Source organism: Arvicanthis niloticus, chromosome 10, assembly GCF_011762505.2.
Source record: "Arvicanthis niloticus isolate mArvNil1 chromosome 10, mArvNil1.pat.X, whole genome shotgun sequence".
NCBI lineage: Eukaryota > Metazoa > Chordata > Mammalia > Rodentia > Muridae > Arvicanthis > Arvicanthis niloticus.
In genome coordinates this window covers 47,474,982-47,489,798 of record NC_047667.1, presented here as the reverse complement: position 1 = coordinate 47,489,798, position 14,817 = coordinate 47,474,982, and the positions used below count along the sequence as shown (strand labels likewise).

At 36.1% G+C, this 14,817-nt stretch overlaps 1 protein-coding gene across 3 annotated transcripts in view; it reads left to right on the top strand.

Moving 5' to 3' along the window:
- Window positions 1–14,817, top strand: part of Rabgap1l (RAB GTPase activating protein 1 like) — a 551,680-nt gene that overhangs the window by 110,149 nt on the left and 426,714 nt on the right. The window lies entirely within an intron of this gene.

Here is a 14,817-nt window from a genome sequence, read left to right as displayed (position 1 = left end):
AGCAAGTGGTTGGAACAGCTGATCCATCTTTGCAGCCTACCAGATTTCTATATTAATATCATATTTGAAAAATATCCTAAAACTGTTTCTTTATATGCGTATATATCATTTAGACAGCAATACAGTATTGACTAGTAATTATTGTTGACTACATGTGAGGCATCCTTCTGTTTCTAATCCATCAGTTGATTTCATAGGATCTTAATTGCACACATGCTTTATTAAGTTGGCTTTTTGAGTGAACGTAAGGCACAGAGAACACAAGCTACTTGTTTGTGTCACTTGGCTGCAAATGGCACTGCTGATATCTGATGCAGGCTGTTTACTTCTACTATGTTACTCTGTCACATCTGACAAGTTATCAAAATCTATAAGCAACTTTTAAGAACTAGGTGAAATGTCCGTAACAGAATTAACCATTTAAAACTATATATGTTAACATTGTTGAGAAACCATCACTCTTAAAAGCTATTATCTAAGAAGTTACTCTTTGTTTCTCTTTACCCTAGCACCTGGCAACCACTAATTTGCCTTTTTTATTTGTGTTTTTTTATTTTCTGGGAAATTAACATAAATAAAATTATAAAACTACTCTCTTTCATATGTGGCTTCTTTGACTTGGCATGATAATTTTGAAATAGTCCTAATTAATCACACATTACAGCATGTATTAATATTTCATATTTTTCATGTATAACTAGTAGTTAGTGATAAAGTTGTGCCTCATCCAGTTATCACTTGAGGAACTTTTGAGTTACTAGACCAGTTAGATCTTGTAAAGAATGTGATGAATATTTATATGAAATTATTTTTGTTTATGTGAAGTCATTGGGCATCAAAAGACAATACAGAGAAGATGTAACAGATTATAAAAGATTATATGAAAGACTTAGCATCTTAAATATTTTTATAAGTCTGACAACTCAACAAAAAAGGAGAAAAATACAATTTATGTTGAATATGTATTCTGGAACTTCACCAGGTTCTTTTGTTTATTTTCAATGTTTTGGTGAGATCTAGAATTTCTAACTTTTAAGGTCATGTCGCATGTAAATAGGAACAATTTAACCCCACCCCCCTTTGTATTATCTGGATTACTTTACCTATTTTTTTTTTTTTGCTAAGAATTCTAGTCCTGTGTTAGGTAAGATTGGCAAGAGTTAGTGCAGTTCTTCCAGATCTTAGAAGTGATTTCAAATTTTCTTACCTAGCAGATTACCTTTGGGTTTGTCACATTTGGCCTTTATTGTGTTGAGGTACGTTTCTTTTATAGCTAACATGTTGAATGATTTTAATAGAAGGCATGCTGAATTTTTCATTGTATTTCCTGAATCTGTTGAAACGATTTTGCCATTTTTGCCTGTTCTGTTATTAATGTGGTGACACACATAGTTGTTGGTTCTGGAGATGTAGTCTACTTGTTTATAGTCAGTTATTCTGCTTTACAATGCTAATGAGTTGGCTTTGATGTTAAAGTTTTGTCATCTCTTCTGTTTGTTTTTTTACTGTTTGAATGATTTTGTGTCAAGGCACCGTGTTCTCATAGCTTGAGTCTGATATACTCCTTCAATTTGGGGAGTAGTTTAAATAGAGTTGGGGTTGATTTTTTTGTTTGTTTGTTTGTTTGTTTTTTTCTGTAAAGGCTTATTAAAATTCAGTGTGAACCTCTAGGTCTTGGTTTTTCTTTCTTAGGATATGTTTAATTATTCATTCAATTTGAGTATACCATACTGGTCTGGTCAGCTTTTTGTTTCTTAGGATCCAATCTTTTTGTTGTTGTTTTTGTTTTTTCCAACCTCATTTTGTTTTTAATTGTCTGATTTACAGAAATATAAAATTATATACATATATTTCATATTTGTTTTTTTATATTATTATTTTATTTATTTACAATCCAGCTGTTGCTCCCCTTTTCAGTCCCCCCCAGTTCCTCATCTCATTCCTCCCCCCTTCCCCTGCTTCCTGCTCCCCCTCCCCCATCTCTGAGAGAGTGCTCCTTCCCCACTAGGCTTCCTGCCTCTCTGGGTCCTCAAGTCTCTCTAGGATTGACTTCTTCTATGGAGGCCAGACCAGGCAGTCCTCTGCTATACATGTGCTGGGGCCTTCGACCAGCTATTGTATGTTGTCTGGTTTGTGGCTCAGTGTCTGGTAGCTCCCAGGGGTATGGGTTAGTTGAGACTACTAGTCTTATGGGGTCACCCTCTTCTTCACTTTCTTTAATTCTTCCCCTGTTCAACCATAGGAGTTCCCAACTTTAGTGCAATGGTTGGGTGTAAGTATCTGCATCTGTCTCAGTCAGCTGATGGTAGGGCCTCTCAGAGGACAGCTATGCTAGGCTCCTGTCTATAAAGCACACCATAGCATCAGTAATAGTGTCAGGCCTTGGTGCTCCACTCCCACCCTCACCCCCCATGAGATAGATCCCAAGTTGGTCCGGTCACTGGACTGACTTTCCTTCAGTCTTTTCTCCATTTTTGTCCCTGCAGTTCTTTTAGACAGGAACAGTTCTGGTTCAGAAATTTTGACTGTGGGTTGGTAACCCTGCCCCTCCACTCGAGGCCTTGTCTATTGGAGTTCCCTCTCTCACAGTTGGGCCTTTTGGCTAAGATCACCCCCTTTGAGCCCTGAGAGTCTCTCACCAGGTTTCTGGTGCTTCCTAGAGGGTCCTCTCATCCCCCTCCTCCTGAGGCTGCACATTTCTGCTTGCCCTCTGGGCTTCTCACCTACTCCACCCCCTATACCGGATCCTTTTCCCCTTTCCCCTTCCCTCCTATCTTCTACCCAAGTCCCTCCCTCCTTTTGCCTCCCATGATTAGTTTCTTCTCCCTTCTAAGTGGAATTGAAGCATCCTCACCTTTCTGCTTACAGTCTGTGGGTTGTATCCTAGGTATTCTGTACTTTTTGGCTAATATCCACTTATTAGTGAGTATATACCATGTATGTCCTTTTGCATCTGGGTTACCTAACTCAGGCTGAAGCCCATGGGACTTTATGAAACAAGAAATGAGGCATTCTCCTTTAAACCACCAACCAGGTAAAATGCTATTTTTCATTTCTTGAAATGTAGCATTTTTAATATTACTTTTAAAGATAAGAAAGTTGTTTATTCCAGATAGTAGTATTATAGATTTTCTAGTTTGAATAATCCTTGGATCTGAACAATCAATCCATGGGGGGAAAAGACAGTGTAGTGAAGGTATAGGGTGGAGAATCTGAAGCAGATAGTATTCTTTCTTGTCATATGGAACAGAAATACCCTTGGGTAAGAACTCAAACCTGAATATAGAATCTGGATATTTAAGAAGTCTCTGGTCTCTGTGAGAGTGATTCAAAGAAAGTGAGAAAGGACCTTGTTTTGGGTTGAAGAGTAGAGAGAGATTAGGGAGAACTGTTTCGATTACCCTTTCAAGAAATTGGTGAATATATTGAACTAAAAAACACTAGGTTATTCTGGCCAGCTGAGGGCATTATTGGGATACAAGAGATTTGACTGTCTTTGTAGTTGGACATGGAAAGCTGAAAATAGGAAGGAATTCACACACCCAGTTCTTAAGCATAGGCTTTCTGACTTGCTCTGTGTCTTTGTAAATGCTGTTTCCTCTGCTTAGCAGGCGTCTTCACTTATGTCCACCTGAGTAAGCCTTTTCAACAGAGGTATATTAACAGCTAAAACAAAAACAGTAATTTTAGTATAGTAGCAGTGCCTATACTTAGAAATGTTTCAAAATATTTTCTATGACAGTTTTTAGTAGGTTACTCAGACAAATGATGTTTAAAATGTAGTGTAGAGAGACTAAGGAAGAGTTTTTCAAATCCATATATTATAGTGTAGTGATCAAAATAGATAAAATTGTCAGAAAAAAAACATTTCAGGATTTTGAAAAGTTACCAAAAGATGGTGACCAGTCAGTTTAGTAGAAAAACTATTGAACTTTGTAGAGATTTATTATAGTGGACTCAGTGATAATATAGCTCCAAAGAATACAGCTGCACAACTCCAATACTGATTTATTCTTATGATACTGTTGAAAACAAAACCCCAAACCAGCATTACTTTTGATTCTTGAAAGGATTTCTTTCATGGGAACAGAATATGAAAAAACATTGTTTCTGAAGTATTGTTGGGAATATTAGTTATACTTTTTATAGTGACAGAATGGGAATTCTGGTTGAAAATCATAGATTGGCCAAGATCTCAGAAGTGGAACTTTAGGAACTTCTGTGTATAGGGGGTAATGTAGCAAGCTGTGTACATGTGTAAGACTATCTATCTACTTCCAGGAGATAACAGAGAGGATTTGACTAATTATACATCACCATGCTGACCATGAACAATAGAGTACTGTTTCCAGAATTATGTCTAATGGTTTTCTTCATTCTTTTCTGTTATGTAGTGAGTACCCATAGCAAATGACTATCATATAGCCACGTCTTCATTCCTCCCTCATCAAAAGGTGGAAGGAACTCTTAAACTTGGAATCTGGTAATGAAGACTCCAATAATACTTGGCCTCTCTGATTTCTTCCTTTTACTCTTGTCTTCTTTAGTCTGTGTTCCTCATATCAACTATCCTTTTGAAGTGGGTTGTATTATTTCACTTATAAGTATTGGTGTTCCTAGGCCTGGCATAGTGTGGTTCATGCCTTTAATCCTATCCTAGCACTTGGGAGGCAGAGGTAAGTGGATATCTGTGAGATTGAGGCCAGTCTGGTTCCAGGAAGTTCCAGGCCATCCAGGGCTACATACATAGTGAGACCTTGTCTGAGGATGAATCGCAAGTGTTTGTGTTTCTCACTTTATTTGCAAAAGTTCTCTTATTATGGCTCTCAATCCTGTTTTTACCCTTTTAATTTAGTTTTCCACCATTTTCTACCTCAGAAATTTTACACTTGTCCATTTTTTTGTTATTATTATTTTTAATCAATTCACACTGTCTGTTTTTCCGTCTCTTGTCTGTCTGTCCCTCTTGTCTCTGTGTGTTTCCCTCTCTCTGTGTGTTTGTGCATTGGCACTTATATGTTGTGGACACTGTGTGCATAGGGAACCTGTAGGGATCAGAAGATAAGTTGTAGGAGTCGGTTCTCCTTCCAGCACGAGGTTTCCAGGAGTCAAACTTAGATTGCTAGTTTCAAGCACAGCAGATACCTTTGCCTGTGCTCTGTGGAACTTTCCTTTGCTTGGCTTAGATTTTTGTTGTTGTTGTTGTTGTTCTCTCTCTGCCCTCTTGTCAGCCTTTTTTTTTTTTTTTTTTTTTTTAAATGCTAGGTTGCTAGGTTTTCATGAGATCTTGCCTGCTTAGTACTGTAAGTAATAAAAATTAAAAAAAAGAATGGGTATTAATAGCTATGTCTTCACAATGTCTCAGTATTTAGTACTAGAAAAGAAAAATAAAGGTAGCATTTGTAGAATTGAAATGCATGAGAAGCATATATTGAAAATTCCAATTTCTCATGATCATATACTATTAGAATACAAGCAAAACATTTCTATTTTTCTTTAAATTTTTCTCTACTGCTTTTAACAGTTTTTGACTGTATGAGATGTTACCTTGTCTTTTGAAAAATCTATTAGCTATCACCTCTGTAAAACTACAAAAGTTACAGAGTAGGAAGTAATAGAGTCTTTTCTTTTATAGATAGGCGTTCATGCATTTTCAATACTCTGTATTATTAGTTCAGTAATTGACATTCTTGTCAGCACACACATCAAAAGTTAGAGCTGGAGGTGGCATAGAAATGTCTGCCTGCTGGGGGAATTGGAGTACTCTTTTATTTAATTATTTTCAACAATTTGCCTGTCAAAGCAAAAGTGGAAGTATAGGTCACTGTATATTCTCTTACTTTAGTCTGTAATTTAACTAAAAGGGGAATACGGATTCAGAGTGACTAAAATTACTTTTAATTTTCTGGGAAAAATCTAAAGTTAAATGAATTAAGGTGTTTTTGCATATTTATCAAATGCTGTTCAAAAAGTGTGCTAAAGGGAATTACTTTGAATGCAGGAATCTTATCAGGAAGTTAGTGCACAAAATAAGTGTAGTAAAAATTTAAAAATGATACATCAATTACTTTTAGTTAATCTGATTCACAGTAAAATTAAATAACAGTTTATATTTATTATAATCTGTTTGCTGTTATATTTGGTGAGAAATATTTATTTATCCCAGTTTGGCTTTTAAACTTGTAGTCTCCTATCTTTTCTTCCCAAATGCTGGCAATTTAGGTCTGTGCCACCATACCTAGATAAAATGAGTGTCTTTTAAAACGTTCCCTTCTACTAGCTGGGAAGAGAAAAGGACCAGAAGCAAGGGTGAGGGTAGAAAAGAGAGGATAATGGGATGGCCATATACATGTGATAAAAATGTGTGATACACATGTATGACTGTAACTTTAATTTTTTTCAAATTCTATTTCGATTAATGGTTCTTAAACACTTTAACTTCCCTCTTAGCTTATCATCCACCAGAGGTGGTGGAAAAGAAAGGATACAAGAGAAGTGGACCTATTTAGAAAAGTTCTTTGGAGCAACTCCTGTCTGTGTTGTCTGGAAATTGACAGTTTAGTTCACAGGTTAGTAGCCATAGCTTGATCCACTGGCAAACATGTCACAGATACACCAGCAGTCCAGTTCGGTAGTCAGGATAGCAAACCTGAATCAGCAGCAGTGGTACTACCTAGCAGTAGTGCTAGGCCTTGGCATGTGTCTACAGGAGGGATCAGGAGAAACACCAGAAGTTCTTGGCTGTGCCACTCTCAGGGAAGCAAAGATCAGCGAAGATGTGAGACTCATTGTTACCCAGTTAGCTCTATAAACAAGCCAAGCTTAGCCTCTGTCACTGTCTATAAAGTCCTTTTTATACTCCCTCCAGACATCACTTGCCCTCCATGGGTCTTGTCTCAGCATGTGTCTTGTGTCAGCACATGCATCTGTCTCAGCTAACATTACTCTGCCAATCAGCCTGAGTTTGCAGAAGCAGCTAGAAACTCCAGCAGGCAACCAGAAGGTTTTTGATGTGTTTCTCTCTATGGAGTCCCAGCAAATGGAGCTCAACTATACAATGCAAGGCAGACCAATACATGCATGTTGTTTAGAGAAGAATCCTCCAGCACATGCTTGCTTTAAGCAGAACATCCTTTAACCTGTGTCTGCTTCAGCCAAAACTGTTCCTTCATGAGTCTGCCTTAGCCTTTCACCTTTACCCATTTCAGTTCCTTTAGGTGTTTGCCCCAGCAAAACACCATTCAATTGACTTTCCAGAGAACCCATAAATTTCCACTTAATATGATGGTGTCATAATGAAGTCTAATATTTTGTTCAATGGATATATTCTAGTGAAAATTGAAAATAAATTTCTCCTGACTTTAAAGACTATTAGCTGATCAATCTATTATTGACTCATAACCAGAGAGCAAACTGGTCTCAAACACTGATGTTCATTTTTCTGTAGCCTCTTACTTAATTCTTAGTCTCACTAGACAGAGGGAGTCACCAGTAGCAGTTACCATACAGGCCATTTCAGGAACAAAAGTTGTTTCTATGTGGCAGTTACTTAGGGAAGCTCAGCCACACAGCTGTTAAGTTACCCTGCTCTTTTGAGCTACTCAGAAAAGTATAACTTTTTCTGTGTGTTTATTTTCCCCTAGAACCTGGGTATGCTTACCCTGACACTGTGGGCTTTCTCACTCGTTTTCTCTGAGTACCCCTTCACCCCTTCTACCATGTGGCTGCTTGTCTGCCATGTGACTGCTTGCTGAACATGCTGGACTGTGATTTCAAAGGCATGGCTTTCTCTCTTTTCTTCATTGCCAAGTTACAGCTTGCCTGTTCTATTTTTTCCTTGTTTTTCCTGTCTCTTAAACTTTAATAAAACTGTCCTTGAGCTTTAAAACCAAAATTCTTTGTATTCAAATTGAGAACATATAGAAAACATTAAAAAAGAGCTGTTTATAAAAGTGACAGCCGAAGACTACTTAGCTGAACAACCAGAGGCTAAAACACTGTTTCTCTGAAGTGTAGAGTGTGTGTGTGCCCTTTGCAGGAAGTTGTTTTTTTTTTTAATGCCTCGTTTTTTACATTGTTGACTCATTTAGTCCTCATTTTAATGATAAGATAAAATAGATATGGTTGTATTGTTTTATGGGTGGGGCATTTAAAATTGGTAGAAAAGTCTTTACAACTTAGTGTTTTATTTAAGTGACAGCTTTTTTTTGAACTTGGTAGATTGAAATCTGATTTACATGCCAGCCCAATCTGAAATACATCTTTGAGGCAGAATGGGATTGGAGAGGCAAGTTGGCAGCAGTTGGTAGAGAGCCTGGAAGAAACCTGGACTGTGTGGGTTCCTGTCAAAGCCTTCTCAAGGCTTTGAGCTAGGTCCTAGCATCATCAGCAAAGACTAGTTTGAGTTAGAATGATCCAGCTGGAAGCAAGATATATAAAGTACATCAAATTGAAGAGCCTATGATATGTAAATCTAATTTGAGTAGACAAAAGCCTAAAGTAATACACTAGCTTAGAAATAAACAAAGACTGAGTTTAGAGCATTAATTGGCAGGAAAAGATAATGGAGTGGTACCTATCTCTACTAGCCATATTCAAAGGCCCTACTAGTTTAGATTGTCCTTAAAGGGGCTTTATGTATTAATTAATTTCATTAAGTTCTCAAACATTTGTATATTTAGTATATTTTGATTCTAAGTTTCTGTAAGAAAAAATTTATTGTTTATATTTTAGTAGGAATAAACATTTTAAATCATGGTGGAAGTTCATGAATACTTTGAAATATGTTAGTTTGTATTGTATTTGACCCAGGTATAAGTCAAGTGCAAAGTCACTTAAATCCTAGATGTGTTGAGACTAATTAAGAATGTCTTTTGAGCTTTTGATCTTCTCTTCAAATTATCAGACATGGTTGTTTTTTGTTTATTTGTTTTGTTTTAAAAAACAACCCCCCCAATATCAACAACAAAACTGATTTAGCCAGTGGATGGTTGACCATGATTAAATCCTGTATCAGCTGAACTCATGTATTGAATATTAATTTTCTACCTGTGCTTTTTAGTTTTAAATTTTTAAAATAAAAATAGCAGTGCTAAATTATGGAATACAAGTTGTTCTAGTCCAACCTTACTCTATTTTAAGGCATACTTTGTATACCTACTTAAATAAATACTTTCTGACACATAATATTAGGCAAATATAAAATAATGTGATTCCAAGACTGGAGAGATGGCTCAGCACTTGAGAGAGCTCATTGCTCTTCCAGAGGATCTGAGTTCAGCTTCCAGCACTCATGTGATGGTTTACAACCACATGTAACTCCAGCTCCAGGGGATTAGACATCTTCTTCTGGCTTTCTCAAGCACTGTCTGTGCTCACATTTACCTCTTGTCCCCCAAATCAATAGTTAAATTAGTAAGATAACATGATTCCTTTAGGCTTTATCAAACAACCTTAGAGTTATTTGTCCTCCCCACTACCCTGTTCTCTCTCTGTTCTCCCCTTCTCCTCTTCCCTCCTTCTCTCGCCTCCTTCCCCACACTACTTGTCTATGGTTGGCTTTAATTCCTGTGAAATAAATTGAATAATTTATTTCATGAGCCTATAGCTTGCAATATTCTGCCTTCACGTTTTTCATTTAATTTTCAATTTAAAATTATTTATGTATGTTATCTTTTTTATCTGCATGTAAGTTTGCACGTTGTGTATATGCCTGATGCCTACAAAGAGCAAAAAAGGGCATTGGATCCCCTGGAAATCATTGAGCCATCATGTATGTGCTGGCAACCCAACCCACATCCAGTGGAAGAGCAGCCATTGCTCATAACTGTTGAGCTGTTCTCCAGTCTTTTCAAAAATCTTTTAAAATGTAAATGCACTGCATGAAACTTAACTTAGTAGTAAATTATGAATATGATTAATTTTTATTGTTGAACATATATTTTGAAAAGAATTTAAGAAGTGAATTTTTAAGTTATTTTTCTCTCTTTCTCTGTGTGTGTATGAGAGAGAGAGGAGAGGAAAGTGTGCATCTGTGTATAGGCTATATTTGTAGATGTTGTGTTGAGAGAGAGAGACTCTGTAGAGTTCTCTCCTTGCGCTGTGGGGTTGAAAGATCTGAGTTCATCTTTGTGTTGCAATCATCTTTACATGTTGATGCATATTGCCAGCCTGTAAATTAATTTTAAATGTCCTTATTTTATTATTTAACTTACGATTATTTGATTTTTTTAGTGTCTGCCTCTATTTCGTTTTGTGTTAATTGGTGTAAATTTTATGTTCTATAATTTGCATATAGTTGCACATGTATGTGTATATATGGTATGTGTATATGTATTTGTGCACATTTTAAAAGTGGGAACAAAATCAAATTTGTCTTAGACATTATATATTATATAATACATACATTACTATATTAGTACCTTCAATAACTATTATAGGAAATGATAGAGATAAGATTGATGAAACTATGAGATACAAGAGGAAAGTCAAATTTAGTATTTTTTTGCTATGCACATCTCTTTATGTGGCAGCCAAGCTGTTGCTTTAAGTTTGGACAGAGAAAAAAAATGATCACATACTTGTATTTCTTATATCATTAATCAGAGAGTATCCTCTATAGAGTCTTTATTAGAAATTCTTGAATAGCAACATCAATGGGAATAATAATGTGGAAAGGGGAAGGTTTTGTGGGTTCACTCCTACACAAAGCACTATGGGTAACTATCTACTGCTGGGAGAAGAAAATTAGTGTCTTCAGGGCCTGCTATTGGTTTTACAATGTAGAGTGTTGAGCCTTGAAACCATACACACACAAACGTCAAAAACATATTGAGCAGATTCTATTTATATATATTTGTGCATACGTGTGTGTGTGTGTGTAACAACTATAATAAAAAAACAAAGAGACTATCTCCTTGAGAAGAGGGAACAGGGGAGGTCAAGGGAAACTAACTAGGAGGGGCTTCAGGAGGGAAGGAGGAAGTTATATCATTCTATTTAAATTAAAAACATCAGAAAAGAATGAACAAATAAAAATTACCATTTAGTAAAAAAAATCCTTAAATTTTGAACTGAAACGAAACATTTGTTAAATACAGTGTCTAGGATATTTGTAATGGAGGGATTGTTAAAGTTCTAAGTTAATAGTAAATTCCATTTGTTTTCTATTTATTTATATATTTATTTTTGTTTATTTGAGATAGTCTCATATAGCCAATTATATCCTTTAATTGTATAGTATTCTGTGACATGGATATAACATACATTATTTCTTTAGTTATCTTTTCAGGGTTCTATAAACAATGTACATTTTTTTCTTTTTTTGCTATTACAAAAGTATAAATATTTTTCAAAAATGGCCTTCTTTATATCCAGGGGCCTACCTGGCTTTTGATAGGCAATACCAAATTTATCTCCTAAGAGACTGCAAACTTATGCCTCTCCCAGTAAGTAATGTATATAAGCAACTTTTCTTTCATAATTTAATAGTAGATTCTATCAATCCTTTCCATTTTTAGTGTATTGGTTTATAGTATATAGAATATCTTTTGTAAATAATATGTTTATTTGATGTACGTTTGTTTTTTGCTTGCATATATGTCTATTTGCAGACAGTTTCGAGCTGCCATCTGGTTGCTGGCAATTGAACCCAGGTTCTCTGGAAGAGGAGTTAGTGCTATTAACCACGGACACATCTCTCCAGCATCTCATTTTATTTATATTTCTCTTACTGCTAGTGAGGGTGATATATTTTTTTGAGCTAGTAAATCAATCTCATAGGTATTCTTTGTAAGTGTTAAGTCTCTTAAGACCTGATCTGTCAGAAATGTAGTATTGGACTGTATAGTTGAGTTAAACATGGTTTGTTTTATACATCTATCTACATTCAGGCTACTTTTAAAGGAAGCCAGGAAAGGGGAGTAGTAAGAAACCAGTTCTGTCTCCTCTTATACCCACTTCATAGTTGTTCCTCTGATAAGCACACTGTGTTGATTTCTCTCTCAGCTTAGACAGATTGTTACAAACCATGAGTATACAAATTGAAACTCCTCGGAAACCTAGAGATAATCCATCCTTTCAGAGGGGAAGGGAGTATTGTTTTCCCTTAGAAAGCTTTTCCTCCTGCCAGGTGTTTGAGTGCTTGTCTTGCTGGCTCTGTAACCATTGTTCACATAGGCCTGCTTCATACTCTTTCAGCCCCAGCCTTAGTATGGTGTCATAAGTTAAAATGTATTTGTGCTTGACAGATCTTATATTTATTTATTTTTGAGATTATAATTTAATTACAACATTTCTCCCTTCATTTTCTTTCCTCAGAACTCTCTCACCAATCTTCAAATCCCTGGCCTCTTTTTTTCACTAATAGTTATTACATTCATATATGTATATGCCTATACATACATGTACACACATACATATGCATGTATGTTCATAATATAACCCAACAGGGAGATTTTAATCACACTTCAACTGTAACTGTTCTGGAGAATGATCATGTAGTTTTTCAGCATTGCTGTCTGGTGCATCTGGTGACTAAATGCATGTTGAACTTGCAGCTTACTTTTGTGGTCCCTATATCTTGCTTTCTTTATTGCTAACAGCAGCAGTATCATTGAGCACCTCTTCTTGCTTGGGATTATTTTCTGTGTGCCGTCCATCTTATGAAGTGAGGTCTCTTTATAAGCAGCAGTAAGTCTACAGTTCTGCAGAGCCTTTTTCTTCAGTGATCTTGTGTCTAGGAGTGCTTGCATGGTTACTTTACTCTGTCTTGCTGCCAATCTAGTGATTAGGATTCAGAGTAAAATGTGGTGGTAATGACCTTGACCATCTACTGATTGCTTTCTCTTGAAGTAGAATCCTTTTAATATCCTATGGGTCGTCTTGCCACTGTGGAAACAAATTAACTGATTCACAGAGCAGTTAATCTACTTTCTAGTTATTAATAATAATGACAAATATTTATGAGATACTTATTTTTTGAATTATTAATTTGTTGCTCACAGTACCATGAGGTAGCATTTTATCCTTTTATTTCCCCCCTCAGGAAAATATATTGAAGCTTGTTCATATATTTTGTAACATTTTCTGAGGTCTTGCTTTAATTTTTCTTTTTCATATGCTTGCCTCATTTTTGAGAATGCTGGATAAGGCAAAATTTTCCACCCGTTATCAACTTCATGCTGGAGTTTGAGTTGGAGGCAGAAATTTCTGATAGCAACTGAGTCCCAAGTATATGTCTGTCTGTAGGCTTGGGGAAGTAAGTGCTTAAAGAAAATATTGAGGTGAGCAGGTTCTCTTTATTTTTTTGTTTTTATTTTTTGGATATTTTACTTACTTACATTTCAAATGTCACTCCCCCTGAAGCCCCCTTTCCCATCCCCTCTTTTCCATTTTGCTTTTATACCATTTTAATTACATGGAACTATTAAGGTCAGTTTTAGGTTGAGAAACTAGCAGTACAGTAGATGCAAATAGTCAAAGAATAAGCAAGGCAATAAACAAAGTTCTGTGATCACTCCCGTGATGACTATTTCTCAGGGCTTATCAGGATGATCAGAATATCTGAGCCTACTTCCCTGTCTTAGCCAAAAGTCATTTTCATGTCTGAAGCCTACTTCTTTGTTCTAGCCTAAGATTTAGATTCCTGCCTGAAATTACTTCTTTGTTCTAGCCTAATGTCAGATTCCTGCCTGAAGCTCACTTCCTTGTCCTTGGCCCATGTCAGATTCTTGCCAAGCAGCCCCAAAGTCTCTCCACCTCTCCCCCCTTTTTATTTCATAAACAAGACTGAGCCTGTCTTTAGGTTGTTCTGACAAGAATGCTTTTTTTTTTTTCTTTTAACCAGTTGTGGAAAATGCATTATCAAAAGCAATGCATTTCTGTCTTAGGTTGTTAAGGCTCTGTGCAGAATTTTACCTGTCCTTGGCTTGCCAGCCTGTTTAATTAATAACTCTGTCTGGGGGTCTATTTCCAGGTTTAAGCCATGTAGTTTGGCTGCCAACATGTTGATGTTGTTAAAGACAAGCTTTCACATGATGGGCAGGAAGAAAAGTATTCCTAGGATAAAAAGGGCTAGCATGATCAAGCTATATATGCCATTCTTGAAGCTTGACCAAAATAGAAATACTGACCTCAGGCCATGAGTAATTTTATCAGCAGTATCTGCAACATCAAAGCTCAGTAGAGCAGCATTCTTTAAATTCATAATCTCACTATGCAAAGTTAAAAAAAAAATCCAGAGAGGTGTTAGAATTATGCCAAATACACTGTTAGTGTCCTTAAACTTTTTCTTAATTATAATGACTATCACTGTAAATTTTAGAAGTAACGTATATCCAATGGTATTTGGCATGACACTCGACATGGCTCCTTCCTCTTAAACTCTGAACCTCCTTCCAATAATTTGAATAAGATAAAGAACATTAATCTGTTGTTCCAAATGCTTATCTAAATTCTCTTGTATACTCAACATATTAGTAACATTTTTTTGCTAAATGATTAACAAGAGTAGCTGTCTTAATTTCTTGTGTCAAAGCTATTGCAGGAGCAGTGATGCTAACAATTAATGTAATTAAACCTGTTACACCAGCAATAATCAAGCCCACTACCCTCTTTCTTCTGCTTAAAGCCTGACTCACTTCTTTCAGTACTTGCAAGCTTTTTTAAGAATACCAAGGTTCTGTAATACTCTGTGCAATAAAACAAAAGCTGGTTGATAGACCTCCATAACAGACATGCCAGGTTTCAACACACTAACACAATTAGAAAGTGTACAATCAATGTAACTTACATTAAATACTGCAGAAGAAACAAAAG